Here is a 15825-nt window from a genome sequence, read left to right on the forward strand (position 1 = left end):
CAGAAGTATCCGTGACTGCACATAGGTTTTCACTGCGGCTTCATTAACTGAGTACAACGCATAACGTTATCATGCTGTGCGTATATATATTGCCTTTATGAAAGCGTATGGACTGCTTCTTCATTCCAACTATAATCTCTACCATACTGTGCGTATATCTATATATATATATATATATATATATATATATATATATATATATATAGATATAGCCTTCATTCCAGCGTATGGACTGCTTCTTTATTCCAGCATATAGATCTATATTATATGACTCTGATCCTTTGCTTCATTACGCTGGCTTCATAGCTGCGTATAGATCCATATTAGCTGTGTTGTATGTTTGCGTGTAGAGTATAGGACATGCTGTGCATGTAACAGATTTGCTGCGTATATAGCTAGGGCATCATCCACGTATAAGCATGTTACTCTTGGTGTCTCACTCCTTCTCCAAAAACCCAAGACGTGGAGAGGTGGAGATCACTCAAGAATACATGTTCAAATGACATCAAATATTCATCTATTTATACTAAAACAAGGATGATGAATAGACACGTCGGTTGGGCTTCTAGAGCCTACATAAGAGCTGGTCGGCTTGATAATAATTACATAAAAAAAATAAATTCATATCTCCATAAATACTTATCAGAATCAGATGAGCTTTGGATCAATCCTACACCTCTCGACGAGAGGGATCCAATAAAAATATCAGTTGCCATAAATAAGCCGACCCACATGGAGTTTGGCCCTAGTTTCCAATTTAACACTCCCTCTCAACTAGGGAGAACTCCATCCATTGATCCATAAGTCCGACTGTACTATCTCTGCCATTAGTGCCTTGCACTATTCTTCCCAACTCTGCTCAACTCTGCTCTGCTCAACTCTGCTAGCTCTGCTCAGCTCTGCTAGTTCTGCTCAGCTCAGCTCTGCTGGCTCTGCTAGCTCTACTTTGCTAAGCTCTACTAGCTCTGCTCTGCTTAGCTCTGCTCGGTGCTGCTGGCTCTGCTAGCTCTGCTCAGCTCTACTCTGCTCAGCGCTGCTGGCTCTGCTAGCTCTGCTCTGCTCAGCTCTGCTGGCTCTGCTAGCTCTTCTCTGCTCAGCTCTGCTGAACTATGAAGAAGAAGAATTGATCGAGAATGTCTCATACCATTCTCCACTGACCAGAAGTCAGACTCAGAGTGCGTACCACTGGTCCCAGACCAGTCTCAACCAACCCAAAGTCAGCGTCATAGTAGGTACCACTCCTACTACTGGTCCCAGACCGGTATCACAGTTTCAGAGAGTGTACCACTGGTCTTAGACTAGTCTCAGCAGACCCGAAGTCAGTGTCATAGAATGTACCACTCTCACTGGTTCTAGACCAGTACTGCACTGACACGAAGTCAGTCTCGGAGTATGTACTACTGGTCCCAGACTAGTCTCAACCGACTCGAAGTCAGCGTCATAGTATGGTACAACTCCTACCACTAGTCCCAGACTAGTATCATTGATCCCAGATCAATGGAGGTCATCCTAGTGTAGGGAGTACGGTAGATACAACGATGCGTCCATCGGTACTACTATGGTCCCTAACTTCATTTCCCTGCTCATTGATCAGATGAGAGGTACTTCCCATGAGTCCCATACTGCATGGGTAGGATGCCTCGACAGAAGAACTTAATCAATCCTTTCCTCGCAGGAGAAAACATCAATCCTGCTACAATCACCATGGAGAACACATCAATCCAGGCCTCACAGGAGAACACATCAATCCTGCTACAATCGCCATGGAGAACACATCAATCCAGGCCTCACAGGAGAACACATCAATCCTACTACAATCGCCATGGAGAACACATCAATCCAAGCCTCACAGGAGAACTAATCATCCTGCTACAAAAGAGAGCGAATCATCTTGTTCCAGTGCGCACCACCAGGGGAGGGTGAGTCACCCTGTGGTCGTATGTTGCTCCAGTATAACTGTAAGCCCCCCAGAGCTCCCAGAGCTCAATGTATGCAACATGCAGGACCCTTTTACAAAGGTCTCTCGATGACTCGAAGTCGTATGGGAAAATCATAGATTTGATCTTTCCCTAGGGCTTTGTCAAAATGTCAGCGACCTGTACATCAGTCTCAATGCGATGGAGCCTCCTTGCTCATCGACTTACCATATCCCAGATAAGGCAGTATTTGATGTCTATCTGCTGGAGCAATCGTCGAATACGGGATTTCTCAATAATCGAATCCCACCTCTGGTTGTCACGGAGAATCATAGTGGTATTCATCATGCATACAAACAACTCACTGAAGAGCTTCAGCAACCAGACTGCCTCACAGAAGGCCATACTAGCAGCAATGTATTCTGCCTTGGTGGTGCTCAGAGTCACTGACTTCTGCTTCCTGCTCATCCAGGATATCGAGGCAGATTCCAAAGAGAACCAACACTGAGAAGTGCTCACACTGCCTGCCCATTCAACATTTGAATAATCACGTGGTTTCATATTTCTGGCAGTGTATCTCAATTCATGAGAGATTGTGCCCCGAAGATATCTCAGAAGATTCTTGGCACCAATCTAGTGAGGCTCAACCAAATATGAGTTCACTATGCTAACTGCAACACATATGTTTGGACGGAGGTTCTCCAAGAACATCAACGCGAATGAGTTTAAGAAACTCAGAGGCATTTCCCAGATCTGGCCTGACATCACTACCATATAACTTCTTGAAAGTTAAGATCCTCGAGGTAGTCTCATGCTTGTAGTTTATCTTTCCACATTCAGAATCCAACTCCCTCTGTCTTCTACAAATGAGAGGGTCTGCACCTGTCATACATAGGTGCCGATATGAGAGGTTTGGCATCCACAACCTTCAAAAGGTTTGGATTGATTTCACTCCTAGTGAATCTCGGCTTCATCAGACAGCTATCAATCCTCTCATACTATGCCTGAGGTGTTTTTGTTCAAGCCATAGAGGGTTTTCTTCCACCTGTATACATGAGATTCCTTGATCGTGATTCTCAAACTCCTCGGGTTGTTCCAAACCTGTGAACCTGCTGCATGAGGGGAATGGTCCCCTTATAATATTTTCCTTCGGTACATTTCAGACATGTACCTTCATGCTTCTTTTTGAATTCAGGCATCCTAGTCACCATCTGACTCACAGACCTCTGGTGCTGAGTCAATGGACATGGTCCCCAGTGGACTTCCTGCAACTTGATACAACCCTGAACTCAAAAACATCTTTAAAAGATCTATTTTCAAACACGTACCTTTCCATTAATAAGTGCCACCCTGTAACCTTTGACTTCCATTTCCGAGATGGACATCAGGTTCAATTAGGTACATAAAAGAGATTTTGGGGTTCCTTGCTTTCGTGGAAGAGTCGACCATTTCCTTGATGACCTGCATTACCAGTCATTCTTTTGATCATTGAAGATGTCCCAGGAATGATTGTTATCTTCATCAAGAGATGTGTCTCTGCCATTCGGACATTCCTTCGCATAACGGCCGAACTTATTTCAACAAGGCATCCGCCTTTCCTTCCACCCTTAGATCTGAACTTCCCAATGAAGTGATCTTAAGATGGACCATCAGAATCTTCCGCTGTGCCATTCTGATAACATTCTCTGCTTTGACTTCACCCTAGGTGAATTATGAGGAACCCATTGATCCTTCTGTCTTGTCCCAACTGTATTTGGTGATTGCTCTTTCACTCTTGCTTGGGCATTGTCTTCACCTCAGCTCTGATACCATGTTAAGTTTAGGTATGTTCTATGCTAGAGCAATTTATTTAAATTTTCATAGTTAGCATTACGATAAACTGCAGATAAAACATAAATATAATACACAGAAGACAAGCCAAGGCAAGAGGACAGAAGATATGGTGCAAGCCAGGGACAAACCCCACAATGTGTGGGGAAACCCTTTGATCAAATCTTCTTTTATCTTCAAAGATCAGCAGAGAGAGAGAGAGTACAATTACAACAGAAGTCAACACCTTGACTTATCTAGATCTAGCATAGATTATTTCCTATAAAAATAATACATGAGATCAGTTGAAGACATTCTGCTTCAACTGATTCTCCTAGATGATGGCTTCTATCCATTTCGTTCATTTGTTGCACCTTACTGTGTAGCACCAACACGCTGCATCGTGCATCATCATGCTGCTCATGATCTTCATGCTACCCATTCATCATGTTGCTCTGCACCCAAATATCATTGAGTTGATCTCAACATCATGTATCTGCACCCATCTGATGTGTATTTAATGACTGGTTTACTGCTCTCATTGATATACAAAGATTTCTATTATGAGGGTCATTTCATTATGTCAACAAGGTCTCCAATGAGGTCTACAGCATGATGACTATATCTGATATCCTTATCAATACTGCGACAATGATTATTAGATTGTAGTAGCTTTGGTACTATTTTCCCTTATAAATAGGCATGTGATCTATAGAATAGATCCATGACATGGTCATCCTTATACCAGGTATTCTATAGGAGTACCACGACAGCATATTGTCATACCTTATCCATGTAATACCAAGACTGTCATACCAAGGGCTATGTCTCCATGTAGTTCAGACCTTACTGCAGTTACTCCATTCAAGATCTATACTTCTTCGTTCATCCGAGCATGGATTAATAGGTAGAATATCGATCAGATATGCATCCATATCATACTTATGAGTTCTGGTCATGAATGCACCTCATACCCTAACCGAGGTGCAGTCAGATCCTGCTTCTCCATGCGAGATCTAGCATGTGTGCTTTCTGCGTTCTAGACTGCGGCTCCACTGCTGCTTCATTCCCTTAACAGTATGATTATTATAGTGGACAGAGTTCCGACATTTATCTTGTAACTATTCTTCAAAATATCATAAGTATCCGTGACTGCACATAGATTTTCACTGTGGCTTCATTAACTGAGTACAGTGCATAACGTTATCATGCTGTGCGTATATATATAGCCTTCATTACAACGTATGGACTGCATCTTCATTCCAGCGTATAATCTCTACCATACTGTGCGTATATATATATATAGCCTTCATTCCAGCGTATGGACTGCTTCTTTATTCCAACATATAGATCTATATTATATGACTCTGATCCTTTGCTTCATTACGCTGGCTTCATAGCTGCGTATAGATCCATATTAGCTGTGTTGTATGTCTGCGTGTAGAGTATAGGGCATGCTGTGCATGTAACAGGTTTGCTGCGTATATAGCTAGGGCATCATCCACGTATAAGCATGTTACTCTTGGTGTCTCACTCCTTCTCCAAAAACCCAAGACGTGGAGAGGAGGAGATCACTCAAGAATACATGTTCAAATGACATCAAATATTCATCTATTTATACTAAAACAAGGATGATGAATAGACACGTCGGTTGGGCTTCTAGAGCCTACATAAGAGCTGGTCGGCTTGATAATAATTACATAAACAAAATAAATTCATATCTCCATAAATACTTATCGGAATCGGATGATCTTTGGATCAATCCTACACCTCTCGACGAGAGGGATCCAATAAAAATATCAGCTGCCATAAATAAGTCGACCCACATGGAGTTTGGCCCTAGTTGCCAATTTAACACTTATATTTTTCATTTGTGCTTTTTCTTGCTTGATTCCACACTTAGATGATCTTTCTAACTCACAAGTTGATCTCCCAACTTGGTTTCACAACAGTTCTGGGCTTGCCTCTAGAAACTACACAATCCTTGAGAGCAAGGAGCCTTGATGATGGGAAATTCCTAGTTCTGACTAGCAGTCAACCTTGAGCTTAGAAACTACGAAGTCCTGGAAGGCAACCCAACACTGAGCCCAAAAAATCTGCAATCCCTCACTGAGCTCAGAAATTATGCAGTGCACCAAGTGTACATTTCTATATTTAGAAGTTTCCACCAAGTGTCGCTTTTCCTTGATTTTAGGCATGCGCGTCATAAAGACTCATTTTCTCAAATCTAGTTAATCGATGCCTTTAAAACTCATTTTCACATTCGATCTTGGAGCTCTATCATTCCCGATGAGATCAAGGAACCTTCAATGTGGTCGTCTTCACTTTTCTGGGTGAGTTTCACTTTTTCTATCTTTTGCCGCTTTTTTTGTTGCTTTGTGTCGTTTCACTTGTGTGAGTTATGTTTTACTTATTTCTCTTCATGGTTGTTGGTGTTTCAACTTATTTGACTTGTAGATGTGTTTTTCTAAGTTTTGGTTTCCTTCCATAAGTGTCACATCGATTTTCCTGTTTTTGCATCGATGGTGGTTGTTGGGTGACTCTCCTCACATACTTGATTTTCCTTCTGTTTGATTAGTTTCTGCACTTGATCTACATTGGTTCACTCATACTTAGTCAGTTTTTCACTCAATCTCATATCATAATTCAATTTTTCTCATTTTTCACACTTCCATTGGGCAGATCTATACTTCCCTTGGCCATATTTTCCCTTGCTCAGCTGAGCACTGCACAATCCTAAGGCCGAAGTTGATAGTTTGGCCTTTGGAACTGCATAGTGCATGATACAGGCTGGCCCAACTATGCATTGTGCAGTTCCAAGGTTCAGCTGGTCACCTTAGCCACTGAAACTGTGCAATGTGCACCTCTCCTAGTCTCTGCCAAGGACGAGACTACACATTGTGCAGTCTCAAGCCTTAAGCTTCATCCTTGGTTGTTGGGACTGTGTAATGTGTAGTTCCCATAGTCAACCAGTCTCCCTTGTTGATAAAAATTGCACAATCCTTTTCTCCAGTTGCTTAGCTTTCTACTTGATCATGCTTTGGAGGTAGATTTACTGAAGCTAATGTTTTCTTTCCATGAGTGTCATTTTTATCCCACAGGTACCACATTTGTGAAGCATTTCTCTCCGGCAATCATTGTTACCATGCCACCAAAGATAGCTTCTTCAAAAGAGACCACTGAAAGAAGTATTATGGAGGTAGTTGAGCAAACACCAGTAGACTTGCCAGTATATACAGACACTCAAATATTTATAGAAAATGAGTCAACACTAACATGGAAACAAGTTAATGAGGCTCTTTTAGCAAACAACCTTGAGGCAGATCTAGAGGACAACTCCGGAAGCTGCACCAATAGAAAGAAATAGCCTCGTATAGGATAATGGTAAGATAAAGGTTGTTGATAGTCCACGAGGAGAAAAAAACTGCAAGATGAAAGCGGATCCAATCCTTATCAAATCACATTTAGCAGCATAAGCGAAGAGGAAGCAAAGGATACAGAGAGAAGAGTGGAGGAAGATAGAAAAGCAGAGCTTGTAGGAAACAAAACTAAGATTGAAGCAAGAAGAACAAGAACTGAAGGAAGAACCAGAGTTGAGGAGGAAAGAGCAAGAAGATAAGAAGAATAAAGAAGAAGAAAAAAGGCAAGGTGCAACGAGAGAAAAAATAGTTCCGATATAGGTTAAATAGCAAGAACAAAACTAGCCAACAGTAGAGGAGGACGGTGAACATATGCTGGATCGGGAGCTTGCTTAGCAGATTGAAGACTTAACTGAAGTTCCATATATGGAGTTGGAATTGGATTTGGAGAATTAGGATGTTGACCTAATTTTAAGTGCACCACAGGTCACTATTCAGTCTCCATCATCTCCAGTAGCAGAGTTAGCCCTAAGCGAGGAAGGGGATGTTGTTCCCCTTGATGATGATTTGGTAATGGATGTGTACAATCTGTCGTTTGATGAGTTTCATAAGAGGATTGGACAAGCATGGAGAAAGAATTTTTCAGATGATCACGCATCACCTGCATTCATTAGAGAAAGGGTGATAGTGGCAAAAACCAGGAAACATCCAAACTCCATTTTCGAAGCCAACTTGGCCTTTGCAGGAGCAATGAGATCAAACATTTAGTATTTTATGGCTGAGAATGAGATATTGGCACAGAACTTACAGGTTTCCCAGTAAGAGATAGAACAAATCCACTCAACACCACAGAACGTAGTCTCCGCACAACTCTACTTGGAGGAAATGAGAGCAACGATACTTGGTGAAGTATCGACACTTGGAGAGACCATGCGGGACTTATAAGAGGAGACCATAACCAAACGTAAGGCATTTGTTCACTTGTATGGTTTGTAGCAACAAAGTAGATAATTTGTCAAAACTTTTAAGAATGTACAAGCTGCTATTTCCTTTGTGATAGAATGGACAATGTGATACAAAGGGGCACCACTTGACTTTCCAAATAAAATGAAGCCATAGGAAGAGTTGGAGAAAGAGAGAGTTCGGATATTGATTCATAACAAAAAGCATCTTACCTCGTCCATTTAAAGTATTCAGGCCTCATATGTATGGTTATACAATAGTTTGGATTTCATTTTGAAAACACACAAGATCCCATTTGTTGGCTTGCTCACCAAAGCCAAACATAGACACCAGGTTACGTAGGATATTGAAGAGTACTTGGAGCAGATGAGATAGATTTCCACCAAGGAGGATTTAGAGATGAACAGACAAAACATGCAGAATTACATCGATGGTCCTGTCCAGATCAGAACAATGTTGCTCATGCTTCAAAACAAACTTGAAACTGGTTCCAAGACATTATACCCGGATACCATGGAGGCTAGAGTCCACTTCCAACTAGACATCAACACGTAGTTTGGGGATGTCATCACAAAGTACCGAGCTTGGAACTAATACGTGAACAAGAACCATCAAGTGGAATTTGCTGAGCTTTCCCAAACTCAAGCATCATAGTGTTGTGTCTTGTTATGTTGTCAAGTTGTCTCTACCCTATTTTGTCTTATATGGGTACAAGTTTAAATTGTAATATTATTTATAATTATGTTGTAAGTGAAATTCCAAGTGTCAATATTGGAATATGAAGAGTCATGATGTAATTAATTGAGTCATTTTTTAAGGAATTTGAAGAGTCATGATTCTAGTCCAAAGGTCACAAAGGGGTGTTGAAGATTCACCCCCTCTTGTTATAAATAGAACGTCATAACTCATGCAACGAGCTTTTGGGAGCCAAGATTTTGGCTAGGCCTAGGCTTAAAAGGAGCTTGGGAGTATTATGAAGAGCCTTGGCTTCTCCGTTGTGTAGAGCGAGTGTACTTCTTTGGAGGAGCATGTGTTCTTGAATTAATGTTCCACTATTGGGGCTAGTGGTCCTTCAATGGTGTATGTATGAATGAAACTTCCACTTATAATAATAAAATCAGAACCAACACGCTTTCATGCATATGTTGTGAATGTAGTAGGACTATTCTTGTTGCATTTTCAATTTATTTTATTTAACTTATGCTCATGCTTATGAAATATTTTGCTCACATTTGTATGAATCTTGTTAAATGCATGTTGTTTTATTAATTCATCACTTTAACTTGTGGACTATTATGCATCTTAGCTTGTGATGTCATTATGATCGTGTGTTCCTTTCTAGCTGCGTACTATTACAGGCTTCCAAGGGGCGCACTTCCTTTTCCCTTCATGTGTTGGAACCTTCATGCATCAAACTTGACTCTTTGCAGGGTCACACACTTCCTCTCACCCATATTTATCATAATTCATTCTGCGCGTTTTCATAGTCAAGGCATAACATTACCACTCATTGTTGGGACTCCTACTCGAAATGGTGTGAGGTCTTGTTGGGACTTCATATCAGGGAGATCCCCTAAATGTTTTCGGGTCCAAAAACATCAACATAATCATAATAAAGTTTGTTGATTATTTGATGATTTGTTGGATTCAATATTGATCAAGAAGAGGCTAGAAACAGGGAGGTATGATTGGTTCTACATTGATTTTTTTATAGGTACTATTGATGCTTATCGAAAGTCGATATAGTTTCTTAGAAAAAGCGTGAAAGTAGAACCCTGTCATAAATAAATAATATGTGAAAGGCTTGTGTGATCAATGGTGAAGAAGTTTGGTTCCATAAGATGCTTGATGAACTACTTGATGACATGTTGAAGCTACGTTTAGAAATATCAAGGAAGGTCAAATCTCATTATGATGTGATGTAAATAGAAGCCGAACAACTACAAAATATCTCCATAGAATAATATGTAGTCGATGCTTTTTTTATTACATCTGATGAGCTCAGGATTGTGGTTGTTTCTCCCTGTTTGAGGTGGAGTGAGAATTATCTCCCTAGTTGAGAGGGAGTGATGGTGGACAATGTACTCTCCATGTGTCATGCACTATGGCCAGGACTAACAGTCGTAAGCCTAGTGAAGGAAATTTTAGGGAGAATGTAGCATTGGATAAGCATTTGGCACCAATACTCCTTGAGGAACGATATTCAAGATAGGAGTAGTCCCGAGGACCAATACTCTTTGAGGATAGATTATCCAAGATAAGAGTAGTCATAAGGACCAATATTATTTGAGGACAAGGTACTCAAGGTAAGAATAATCCTGTGAGAGCATACCTAGTGAAAATTTGGATGGGGTATGTGCCTAGAGAGAGGCAGTGGTGGTGTCCAAATTTATGCCTCCTAGAATTGTGCTCTAATCTAATGGAGAGATAGAGATTGTCAGTCAAGGCCTTGCTAGGTTTGACAATGTTGGTTATGATGATGATGATGCTTATAGTTTTGAACTCTTATTATGAGAATATTTTAATTTGAGAGCATCTTGTTATCATGTTGTCATTATGAATACTTCACTAGTTAAGGGGGAGTGTTGAAAGTGTAACTAGGTTTGGTCTTCATAATTATCTTTGTACTTGTCTCAATATGTAGTTCATGTAATAGAAAACATAAGAAAAATAATTTATTATTATTTTATTATTTTCATTAGTCAAAGAATTTTCTTCATGCTACTATGTTTTATTGAGTCAAAATAAAAAAAATATCTCGAGTCGATCAAATGTACTTGAGTCAAAGTCCCATTTGGACTATTTGTAAGAAAAACAAAAGTCATTTTCTTTGAGTTAAAAAGTCAAGTTTTGTCAACACAAGACCAAATCGGACCTCTTCGACAAGTCAACTTGGAAAGGCACCTATTTGAACTTCTAGAAAACTATAAATACATTGCAATTCAACCTCATTTGGACACCAATTCATCACATTCATTTCTGTAAAAAGAAAGAAAACTAGCAAAAATCAAGATATGAAGAGCGAAAGTCAAAGGAGAGAGTGAAGGTCAAAAGAGTGAAAATTTTCCCTAGTTCTATCACACTGTGAAATTTTAGATCTACTGCAGGGTTGAAAATTTTAGTCATATTTCAAGGCCGAAATATTTCAGCTTTTGACTTGATTTGAAGATCGTTGACCAACGTTGACTTTGTTGGATTTGACTTGGTTGAGGAAGTTTTGAAGTAGGGCTAACTTGGATATTGTGGCAAGTCTTGGTCTTGGTTTTTGGGTCTTGGATATCTCATTTTGATCTGATTCTATAAGAAGAGTTGTTTTGGTTTGCCCATTATGGGGTTTACACTGGCTTAAAGCCTATATCTTTGTGTTCTTTGTCTCTTGTGATCTTCATGTTTTATATGTTTTGGTAGTTGTTTGATGAAGAGAACATAATAAAATAAATAAGAAGCCAAAAAATATTCACAAGCAATTATTAAGTAAGAGAAATCAACCCTAATCGACAAACATATTTGGTTTCTCAACAAATAGAAGATGAATTTTCTTATGAATTGCAACAAATAATGAATCTAAGGATCTTTCAATGTTTAAGGTCTATGTGTTCTTAAGGACTATGGAGTCACACAGGATTTTGTAATTGGAGAATCCTTCTTATAATATATAATTTCTACTCTTTCTCATGATTTAAACAAATTCTCTTGTTTGACACAAATATTTCTCCAACTCCACTTTCAAGATCTACTTATTTGGAAAGTTTTCATGTATTGAATTGCCACAATTCACTAGTGAATGACAAATAAAATGAATATGTTGGTTTTGAACAAGGACTTTTTAGAACAAAATGGGCATATCTCTAACCCCCTCCACTAATTTGTTTTAATTCAAAAAATTAATGAAGGGGAAACACGATGGACATTTTTACTAGTACATGCTTGACTATCGTTAAGCATTATATTTATTCCTATGAGATGAAGTACCCTTTTCCTTGCTTGACATGATGGCAAGTTTAATTACGCATGATGTTCTATGTTTTAATGTGTGTGGGATTCTAATTATAGATAGGGATTTATTGTGAGTTATTTTGTGGCCCTACTTGACAATTTCTACTCTTGTTTTTAAGGAGAAGGGAGAGGGTCTCCTCGATAAACAATTAGCCCATATACTTGGCACTTATTGATGCCTTTAAATTTTAGTTTATGCATGGGTAAATTATCTTGTTGATACATCTTTATTCCCCTTCATATCATCTTATTTGGGGTAAGCATGTCACTTATTTTAAATTTCTTTAACCTAGGTTTGAGGTGTTCCTCACTCAACTTTCTTGAATCCAGTGTTCTCATACTAATGGAGAATTATCAAGATTAACCAACTTAATGTATTCATTATGACTTATAAAAGTTGATAAGGGGGATGATAAGCCCTCTTCAATGGGTCTTTCAGATGGAGAGTGAAATGGTGGCTTCATAAAAAAAAATATTAGATGGGAGGAAAAGTGGGGGCATAAATTCTCTATGTATATCTAGGAAAGAAATAGACATGTTTTTCTTACTTCCCTTCAAATTTATACTCTATAAGATAATGAAAAACATTATTAAATTTTTATGAAATCTTACAAGAAAAAATGGAGATTGTAGGGGAAAAATTGGATGCTTTGAGTACTCAGGTCCCTAGATTATTTTATCTTTATATTTTGAAGAGAGGAAGATAATAACATTCTATTTATTTTTCTACATTTCCATTGGTTCTCCATCCTATACACCCTTGCATAAAGGAGGAATTAAAGGTCATCTAAAAACCTAGCTTTAAAGCTCGTAATCCTAATATTGATATGGATCTCTTCTCCTTTGGTTGAATTAGTGAGGACCTATGTGGAAATCATAGTGCATTCGTAAGTTGGTGACCATGCAATAATCCTACATGGACTGGATTCTACACAAATATCTAGGTCTTAGTTATGTCTAATAAGTTAGGTTTCTTTATTATTTCAATGTGTATGGAAATATAGTAGCAATGGGTCTATATTTAAGATGCATTTAGAATAGAAAAAATAAATTTGAGTAAATTTTATGAAGTTTTCATAAGCCTTGAAATTATAGGCATCAACTTTCAAACATTGTTTTTGTATCTTTCAGCACTATGGTTTTATTCCTTAAGTTTCATTTACCCTTATAGGTTGATAGCACTCATGTCTCAAATGAAAAAAATAAAAATCTCTCAAGTGGTGACAATGTGACATTTAAAAATTAATCAAAATTTTGGGAAGTTTTGTATATGGAGAAAGGGGCCAGTCCTACAAATTTATCTTGGGATGGGTGGTGACTTTGAACATCAACCTCTTCCCTTGTAATAAATTTGATAAAATTTACTAAAATTTGACCAAGTTATGCCAATATTAGGTTAAATTTTCACTAAAATTTGTTGTGTCCAGATCAACATAACACAAACATAAGAAAATATAGATCATCGACTTGATAATAAGCCACTTCAAGGGGGCAACCTCCCTTTACAACACATAAATGAAAAATTCTTGGATGATTCAAATGGCAAGACCTCCTTGGTATATATAGGAGTCTAAAGGGTCAAAATATAATTAGGGCCTATGTAACAATAATAATGTAAGGGCACAACAATACAATAACGGGTGTCTATGGGGCACAACAATAACAATATGGGTGTTACACTAGTATTATTGGGATCTAACATGCTCCTCTCCTTCAAAAAAGTGTTGTCCTCAACACCTGAGTAGTTTTGGATGATTTTGTATAAAATACTCATCCTCCCATGTAGAATCTTCATCTAGTAAGTTCTTCCGCTTAATGATATACTCTGAAATTGATTGATTTTGTAGTTGTCAGATTCTTGCTTTTGTGATTGCTTACGACTCCAATATGATTTTTCCTTCCTCATCAAGTTTTGGAAATATAGTTTGAGCTGGGATCTTGTCACCAATAATCTTCTTTAAGCATAAAACATGGAAAACTAGGTGTACTCATGAAGATGCAGGAAGCTCCAATTTGTATGTCATAGTATCAATCTTTTATAACACCTTGTAAGGGCCATAGTAATTGGGTGATAATTTATTACCCTTATTAGCTTGCTTGAGGGACATTTGTTTGTATGGTTGTAGTCATAAAAATACCCAATTGCCCACGTAAAAACTTATTTCACAACGATGCTGATATTCCTATTGTATCATTCTATTTGCGCCAAAGATAGGTTATCCTTTAAGTGTAGGAGAACTTGTTTTTGATGCTCAATGTGATCTTCCACTGCTTAAACTATAGAATTTTATCCTAAAGACAATGTGATGGATGGTGGATGATATCCATAAAATGCCATAAATGAGGTCAATTTTGTTGAGATGTGGAAGGAAGTGTTATACCACCATTTTTCTAGAGGTAACCACTTGAACCATTATGTTTGTTTTTCATATTAAAAACAATGAAGACATCCTTCCAAATGTTTGTTAACTATCTTAGTTTGCCCATCAAATTGATGTTGATAAGATGAGTTATGAGCTAATTGAGTACCAAGACAAGAAAATAATAATTTCCAAAAATTTCCAGTGAAAATGGGATCTTTGTCACTTACAATAATCTTTGGGTTTCCATGTAGATTTTGAATTGTTTCCACAAATGCAGTAGCGATTGTACTAGCTTTGAAAGGACGAGATAGTGCACAAAAGTGTGCATACTTGGTAAGTTTATCAAATACCACCATGATGAATCTCTTTCCTTCAGACTTGGGTAAACTTGTTATAAAATCCAATGGGACCTCCTCCCAACATTTACTTGTAATGGATAATGGTTGTAAAATACCTGGGGTCTTAATTATCTCAACTTTATTTTGTTGGAAAACCAAATATTCTGCCACATATATCACATTTAAGGCCATCCCAAAAAAATTACTTCTTGTCTCTGTGTTAATTTAAAAAAATCCTAAATGTCCTCTTATAGGAGAGGTGTGAAATTCAAAAACAAACTTTTGTTTGACTTGGGAGTTATTACTTAGATATAAGCAATATTTGTACCACTGTGAATCATTTTTCCAGATAAATGTATCATATTCATTGGGATCTTGTTGCAAATTTTGAATGAGTGTCCACACCTCTTCATCATTCTTCCATTCATCCCTTTCTTCAGTTACCCAATCAGGTTGGATAATGTAAGTCGCATAGAGCAATGCCTCCACATCCTCATCCCTTCTTGAGAGTGCATTTGCAACAACATTTTTCTTCCCTTTTTTGTAGATGATTTCAAAGTCATAACCCAACATCTTTGTGACTCGATTTTGCTTCTCTTATAAATATAATATTCGTTCCAAGAAGTATTTAAGACTATCATGATCTATTTTTACCTTTACGTGTCTTCCCATTAGGTAAGGGCACCATTGCTTCAGGGCATGTAGTATTGCCAAAATTTCCTTTTCATAAATAGGTTTGTGTAAATACTCTCTCTTGATGGGATGAATTTCAAAAGAAATGGGTCTTCCTTCTTTTATTAAAACAAAACCAATGCCATTTCCTGAGGCATCACATTCCACAATAAATGTTTTTGTGAAGTCTAGTGTACCTAAGACCGGATCTTGGCACATTGCCTCTTTAAGATGTTGAAAGGCATTAGTTTCTTATAGAGTCCAAAAAAAACATCTTTATTTAGCAATGTTGTCATAGGTGATACTATTTTCCCATAATTATTTACAAAATTGCTGTAATAACCTTTCAACCTGAGAAATCCTTGAATATGCCTTGTGGGGATTTTCCATTCCTTGATGGATTTAGTTT

The sequence above is a fragment of the Pinus tabuliformis genome, chromosome J (genome assembly GCF_031772625.1).
Source record: "Pinus tabuliformis cultivar Carrire ecotype Pingquan chromosome J, CPIR1, whole genome shotgun sequence".
NCBI lineage: Eukaryota > Viridiplantae > Streptophyta > Pinopsida > Pinales > Pinaceae > Pinus > Pinus tabuliformis.